Source organism: Cibotium barometz, chromosome 11, assembly GCF_041138505.1.
Source record: "Cibotium barometz isolate CiBa-2024 chromosome 11, ASM4113850v1, whole genome shotgun sequence".
Classification (NCBI taxonomy): Eukaryota; Viridiplantae; Streptophyta; class Polypodiopsida; order Cyatheales; family Cibotiaceae; genus Cibotium; species Cibotium barometz.
In genome coordinates, this window is record NC_141056.1 from 30,672,982 (window position 1) to 30,681,321 (window position 8,340).

Below are 8,340 nucleotides of genomic sequence, written 5' to 3' on the forward strand. Positions count from 1 at the left end.
AAAACGGCTGACTATTGATCAATTTGATGCTCCCATGTTAGTAACCATTGCATGGGTGTAGTGGGGGCTGTGTTGAGTTCTATGAAATCCCCATACTCACCAAAAATGAAACATACACAAGTATTCCAATGTTCTTGTTGATTGTGCTCATCCTCTACGTTAATCATGCCATTGTTTGAGACGATCCAATGCAACATTCTAGAATGCCAAACTTGATGGCACCCAATCTTAGTTGTGTTGTGTGTCACGACCCTGTGTTTTTCTCTGGACAGCATGCAGGTGTGCACGGGAACGTGGTGGACAGTGTGAATAGCATCAGATTGGAGTTAAAAAGGAAGCCCATGTGTGGACAACCCCAAGTGTGAAGGGGGCAAAGAGACTTTAATTTAAAAAGGTTTTATAAATTTTGGTGGGCAAAAATTAAAGCTATAAAGGTTTTAAAACCTTGGGTGGCCCAAAAGCTATTTTGGCAGGCTACTCCACTTTTGGAGGATGTGTTTTTTTCTTTCTTTCTCATGCTTTTTGGGAGGCACCTACTTAATCTAGAGTGTGCGCTTTTCTCTTGGAGAAGGCTGCTGTGCAGGGGCTGAACTGTGTGTGGGTCTCTCCCTCTCTTTGGTGAAAAGCTGTGCAGGGCTGCAGGATAGGAGGTGGGCTAAACTGCAGGTGTGCTTCAGGGCTGCACAGCAGAGGAGGGTGTGCATTTTCTCTCTCTGGAAAGAGGCAGCGCTGCAGTACATACAGGGCCGACTAAAAACCTCTCTCTCTCTCTCTTTGTGGCGATTGTCATCTTGGATTGCACGTGGCTGGACTACACGTGGACTGAACAGAGAGTCAAATACCAGGTTGTCGGGCTGTTTGCAGGTGGCGCACAGAAGCTGAACTGCACGTGGGGGTTCTCCCCTACTTGCTACTAGTTGGGCTGAGTGCTAAAGGGGTACACATGCTTATGGAGGGGCTGGCGGCCTATTTTTGGGTACACAAAAGTTGAGGGTTGAATAGTAGAAGGAGGGCTGAAGCTACGGCACATGCTCTTTTCTCTCTCTCTCGCTTGGTACATAGGAGGGCTAGACTGCAGGCGCTCAGGGTTGCATGCTCTTCTCCTAGGTGGCCAGAGGGCTGGTTTCTCTGGACATAAAGGCGAACAGGGGCTGGTTTTTCATGAACATAGACATCATGTCGATGGCATTCAATTGATGGAACTTTCAGCTTCTCTTTGCTTTGGTTCGGGATTGTTTTGAGATCACTTCGAGGATAGTTTATGGGCTGTCTTTGTTTGGCTGCAAATTCAGCTATGTACATGGGTTATTGGCTGAAAGTATAAGGTCACCTGGTTATGTTTCTTGGCATGGGAGTGATGCAAGCTCGCATGGCTGCGTGCTCATGGAGAAGATTTTTTTTCTTCCTGCTAGAAAGGAACAGAGGGACCTACAGTTATGGGCATCTCTATGTTGCCAGATATTTCATGAGGGAACAGGTAACTAGATGTATGCTGTTGTTGGCACTATTGTTGAATGGTGCCATGAATGGTTATGTATGGAAACAGGACAGAAGTTTCAAAGGGAAACAGGCCTAAAGGTTTCATGTGGAAACAGGTTGTAGGTTTCTCAAGGAAACGTGTTTTTGGGTTTTTCCAGGAGATAGGTCACATGCAGGCAGAAGGTACAGGAATGGACACATGTTTGGTACAGTCTTGCTATACTGATCAGACAGGGAATCCATGACAGAGATGGATAGTACCCTTGGAAGGTAGAGAGGGTTGGTACAGGTGTGTCGGCTGTATGGTATGCTGTGCTGTGATACGAGTTCTCTTTTGAGAGAGTTTGGGAGTCTGTGTTGTGATGCAGAAGCATTGGATGTGTCAGGGTGTGATGTTGTTCTCATAGGGCGAGAGGCTATGGATGGTGGTGGCAGCCGTGATCATGGGAGAAGACTTTTGTATGCAGAACTCAATGTGAGAGTCTTTCGAAGTGAACAATGGCTGGACTTGTTTGTGGATGCCGACGAGTGGACAAGAAGCCAAGGATGGTATTTCTTTGCAGGCTTCAGGGGTTCTACTGTGAGACGGTTGAGTTCCCAGCCTTATTGTAATCAAAGCTCTTTTAATCAATTAAAGAAATACCGCAAGGGGAACCACTGTGTTTTGGGGCCAATCGATGTCCATGTACTATTTGCAGGAGCACTCTAGCTCCCCCTATTTGTTTTCCTTTTCTAGGTCCTCAATGGCGTTGAAGTGTTTTATGTGGTGCGAGTGTTTGTTTCACCACCCGGGTTTCAAGGTTCTGTTGCCAGGACATCATCGACTTTCTCAAGTGGCAAACCCAGGGTTGCTTTGGTTGGGACATCGTCGACTTTCTCAAGTGGGCGAGCCCAGGATTACTTTGGTTGGGACATCATCGACTTTCTCAAGGAGGCAAGCCCGTGGTTGTCACATCAAAAGCTTCAACATGAGGAAAGTGAAGGAAGTGCAGGAGACAGTGCAAGGTTGTGTGTCTTTGCCTATATGAGGTGAAGAGCAAGAGCTGAAGATGAAGCTCAGGAGAAAAGACACCAAGGACAAGAAGTAGTCAGCCAGGAGAACAAGAAGCAGTTGAAGTGTTATGGTGCAAAACATTCGACAATTTGTCACCGGTTGTATCTTCATAGAGGCTTCATGGGTTCGGAAGACAGTTTCTTTCTATGTTTAGCAGTGGTGATCTACTATGCTTCATCGAGGACTTGTGCTTACCACTTGGGTGGAGTGCAAGCAGGTTTTGGGTGCCTGAGGATGTATCAGATGAGGCTTAGACGGAAGCGAAGGAACTTGACGAGGTTCTTATTCCCTAGCAGATACTGGCACATAAAGAAAGAAAGTTAAGGTAAAGTTTCCCGTCGCTATCTTGTGAAGTTCATGAGCTGTTCACCACTGATGGATGGAGGAGGTTTGCTGATGGATGCGAAGTGGATGGAGGAGGGTGACTTAGCAGATTCACCTCAGGATTTGCAGTTTTATCTTGATGCCTTTGAGTTGGAGTCGACTCTTGTTATTACGACATATTCAGGTTCAATAGAGCATAGGTCTGGAGCATTGCCTGATGCTCAAGAGGGGCCCTTGTTACAGACAGGCTCAGTTGTCATCTAGGGAGTCGCTTGGTGACATCTTTGTATTCACCCGAAGGTACTGAGGCTGACAGAACATCTGCTTATGGGACTTCTATGATATTGTGTACTAGTCACATGAGGTGGTAAAGTTGGGTATGGTTCATAGTGGGCCGCACCTTGAACTATAACTACAACTATGGATAACTCTATGGAGGGCATAAGTCTTGCGAGCAGTCCTAGAGTTGGTTTGGTTCATGGCTATATGGATCAAACTCTATTTGTGCATGTATGCATACACTTTTTGAGGTAGAGGTATTTTTGTATTCTGGTGCCATTGGATCTTGGTACCATTGAGAATACATTGGGAAATTCTCTAGACTGTGTGGTGTGATGCGTGTATGTTGGTATGACACATCAAGTGCTTTATTATGTTCATGGATGCACCACTGACTCTTGCGGGATGGCCATGAGACATATGTGGGAAAGTACTTAGTGGATGTAGTGTTTGGATGCATTGAGTGCTTTCATATGCTCATGTTTTACCTTCAGTCGTGGGTCCTGCGGGATGTCCATGGGCGTAAGGCTTGCGAGCAGCCCCCTTAGACTATTACTTTAGAGTAGGTAGAGCATCTTGAGGAGCATATTGTTTGCGAATGCATATATGTGTCATGCATATGTTTGTCATATGTAGAATGATGCATGGTTTTGTTTTTGGCTAACACTGTTAACGTGTTTCCATTTGATTTTAGACTTTTGCTGTAGGTTCTGAAGGAACAAGCAAGAGGTGTTTGTCACTTTGGCGTGACAGTGTGGCCTATTGTGCAGGATGATTGTTTTATCACCCAGATGCATTGGAGGGCCATTGCTTTTGTCATATGGGGAGTCTTTGCTCATAAGATGCCTTATTTTACCATTGAGTGCAATCGAGGATGCTTGCTATTTTTCAAGAGGGGGGTGTGTCACGACCCTGTGTTTTTCTCTGGACACTATGCAGGTGTGCACGGGGACATGGTGGACAGTGTGAATGGCATATGATCATATTGGAGTTAAAAGGAAGCCCATGTGTGGACAACACCAAGTGTGAAGGGGGCAAAGAGACTTTAATTTAAAAAGGTTTTATAACCTTTAGTGGGCAAAGGGACTTTAATTTAAAAAGTTTTTATAACCTTTGGTGGGCAAAAATTAAAGTTATAAAGTTTTTAAAACCTTGGGTGGCCCAAAAGCTATTTTGGCAGGCTACTCCACTTTTGGAGGATGTGTTTTTTTTTCTTTCTCATGCTTTTGGGAGAGGCCTACTTAATCTGGAGTGTGCACTTTTCTCCTGGAGAGGGCTGCTGTAGGGGCTGAACTGTGTGTGGGTCTCTCCTTGGATCTTAAGTCAAAAAGGGACTCCCTTACCGCACAATACCTAGTCATACATGGTAGAAGACGACTCATTTGTCCATATGCGTGGAGCTTCAAAATCGGTTTTCTCAAGGTATTCACAAACGTAATACATGCATTCTTCAAGCATCCATCCCTCCGCCCCATAGAACCCTCTGGTCTTGCTTTTTGACGTACATAACCTTTCAATACTCCCATAAACCTCTCGACCCAAAACATCCATCGAGTGCTGACAATACCAATGAGCTCTATCTCGTCTACTAGATGGATTAGAAGATGAACCTGGATATCAAAAAAGGAGGTTGCTTTTCCATTACACAAAGAAGCTCTATACATTCACGCTTCTTTTGTGGAATTGACCCTTTGGCAATCTCTTTAGATGTAATCCATCTATCAGAGTAAAAGAAAGAAGATATGAATTAAAATTTTATACTAAAAATTAAAATTTTATACTAAAAATTAAAATTTTATACTAAAAATTTTATACCTTGCAAGCGATCCAAGGCGATATATCACATCTCGGACTCCTCTTGTAATACATCCATCAATAACAAGGGGTAGAACATTCTACATACATACTTTCAAAGATCTGAATAGATTTACCTTCACAAAATTGTGCCAATCGTGTGTTTTTAAACCAGACAAGCTCTTGTCATCTAGAGTGAACATGTTTTGACAAGATGCTCCATATCCTGTAGGCGTACGAATCGACTGAATCTTCCTATTGATAGTCTCCAACTCTTCTATCTTGAGCACCCATGGGGCAGGCTCGTAGGTTGTCTTACGTCGAGTTTCATCATAAAGTGGCCATAGATTAGGCTTTGAGTTTTGATCCTTTAAGTCATTTCTTGCAACCGTTGTGTCTTTCAACCCAACGAGGTGTTGCCATAAGGTTTGACCAATGTTCTTGAATATGTGCATGGGATCAAGAAGATGACATATCCTCAAATCCTTCCAATATTCCAAAGTATACCATATCGAAGTACTTTGAGCTACAGTACATTTTCCTCTCACTCACTGCTTTACAGCGTCATCATCATCGCCGCTTATGATCTCCGACTCCAGATCGATAGCGGGTCCAACAGTCCACTTTAGATACCAATCCTTTGGTGTCATTGGTATTGGACATCTCCCTTCTTCTACCTTTCCATTAAAATAAATGGCTTGCCTTCTGTCTCGTAGATAATGATCCTCAGATAAAAATCATCTATGTCGAAGATATATATTTTTGTTGAGGTTTTTGCTATAAGTCGATCTCAACCAATCACCACAAATTGGACAAGCTTTATAACCCTTGGTACATATCCCTGCATGGAAAATATAACAAAGACGATTAGCGTAATGAACATCGTACAAACTTATGAAAGAATATATATATTTAAACCATTTACCTGAGCAAAAACCATATCCTGGAAAGTCGTGGATAGTCCATGCTAAAATTCCACGAACAATGAACTATCTTTGACCGATGCTTCTGGACATATCCATGACATCAATCCCTCTCCAAAAATCTTGAAGAGCATCGATGAGAGGGGCCAAATAAACATTCAGATCTTTAACTTGTTTCCCGGAATTAAGAGTGAGAGCATTAAATGCTCTTTCTTAATGCTGAGATACGGGGGTAGATTATAGTTAATGACTACCACTGGCCATGTAGACCATTTACTTGATCTCACTGAAAATGGATTCACGCCATCCAATGCTACACCCATCTTGAAGATCGTCGATGAGAGGGGCCAAATAAACATTCAGATCTTTAACTTGTCGTTTTCCCGGAATTAAGAGTGAGAGCATTAAATGCTCTTTCTTAATGCTGAGATACGGGGGTAGATTATAGTTAATGACTACCACTGGCCATGTAGACCATTTACTTGATCTCACTGAAAATGGATTCACGCCATCCAATGCTACACCCATCTTTAAATGGCGTGTTTCTTTTGCAAAATCTGGCCATCGCAGATCAATATGCTCAAATGCAGGACAATTTGATGGAATTCAAATTACTCCATCCTTGATCTTGTGCTCCGCTCCCCATGTCATAAGCTTAGCTAATTCGGGACTTTGGAACATATGTTTTATACGTGGAGCCAGGGGAAAATGTCTGAATACCTTTCAAGGGACCTTACCTTTCTCCTCTTTATAACGAGGAGTTTGACATTTTGGACATGTCACACCGTCCTCGTACTGACCTCTATATAAAATACAATCGTTGGGACACGCAAATAGTCAAGTCCAAGACTACTTATCATCTTCTTCACCTCATCATGTGATGTAGAAAGGGAATTGCTTATCAGCAAGAACTTCTGAGAGAGTAGCCTACAAAGTCCATTAAAAATATGATCAATAAGAACAAAACATAGTGTGATTACTCCTAAAATATTTAGATTAAAAAAATGTTAGATTGTTACATACTTCAAAAGTGCTGAAATGGATATATTACTCCATCCAAAACGGTTTTGAAGATTCAGAATAAGTAAGCTTGCACTGAGTCGTGTCAGTTGGCTTCCTGCGTAGATACGCTTTAGAGCTTCTTCTCGAAGATACTTCTCGTTGTTATTAGGAATATCGCTCGCACTATTATTTTGATACCAATCCTCAATAAAATCAGACATGCCATCGTCATCATCAAAGATATGGTCCCGCACATTATTGAAGTCCTGAGAATATTATTTTTTTAGTCTTGCATACGCATTAGGATCACTCCTGCGTAGGATCCTCATGCACTCTATTGACATGTGAGATGCGTTATGTGAACGTTGATTTGTGATATTATCGATGTCACAATCCAGAATCTACATATTTGAAGGCAATATCAATAGCATGCTTCTATATAAAAGAAAAGATAGATACAAAACAGTTACAGACAATAAAAAATGATTATCAAATTAAAATAGAGATAGTAGAGAACGTGGTGCAAATTAAACTATAGAATTAGGGCACAAGAGGTCCAAATAACATTAGGAAATGTATACAATGAAGCTCTCAATCCTCATCTACTAGTAAGGATGCTCGTGGAGGTCTACGCCATCCATAATGGAGGTCTACGCCATCCATAATTGACCAGCAATTCATCACCAGCATGTAATGATCTAATAGCATTGACAACTATGTATCTTTCTACATCCCTGCTCATATGTTCAGGTTCATTGACTATTCTCACACTCCACAAACATGCAATTGGTTCTTGAACTCATCCCTCGACTACTATTGATTAAACCTGCTATGTTTCCTTGAGAGTACGGTCTTCCATCAACATAGAGTCTTTGCCCTTCTGCATGTGTGATCCCTCTATCAGAAAGAGAGGCTACATTGAGACATAATCCATAAGTACTCATGCTCTAAATGTAGCAAGTAAGCTGATGCCATGGACCCCATCTATATATAGGTCCACAGAAAGACATAAGGGTGACCTCTCTGAACGAGGGGGCACATGTAAATCCTGTGCAATAAAGAGGCCTCATCCCGCTCCACTAATGGTAGATGGAGCAATCATGTAGCGACTGTCCCAGAAGCTGAAAAGCACTCCATCTAAAGGAAGTGATCCTCTCTGCCATCCTCCGTATCGTCTGCGATCATACGTCTATACTAGAGAATGCAAACGAGTAGGCAACGGATGATCTCCACCCATCTCGACCTCCAAAGCAGGAGGTAGAGGATGTCGAGAAACCTCGAGTTGCAGCTGACAAGTGACCTGTCCGTGCCGCATGCAAGGGACATGTGCACCACTGATAGTGAAGTCATCCTCATCATCAAGTGAATATACCTACATATATGATATGGTTACATTATATATGAGCCTTTGATTTATAAAATAACCAATAATAAAACTAAGGGAGAACAGTCACATACCATAGGTCGATGTCGCTCCTCGGGTGG

At 42.6% G+C, this 8,340-nt stretch overlaps 1 pseudogene; it reads right to left on the reverse strand.

Moving 5' to 3' along the window:
• Positions 1 to 7,076, reverse strand: part of LOC147634049 (uncharacterized) — a 49,402-nt pseudogene extending 42,326 nt beyond the window's left edge.
• Between the last annotated feature and the right edge of the window lie 1,264 nt (positions 7,077 to 8,340).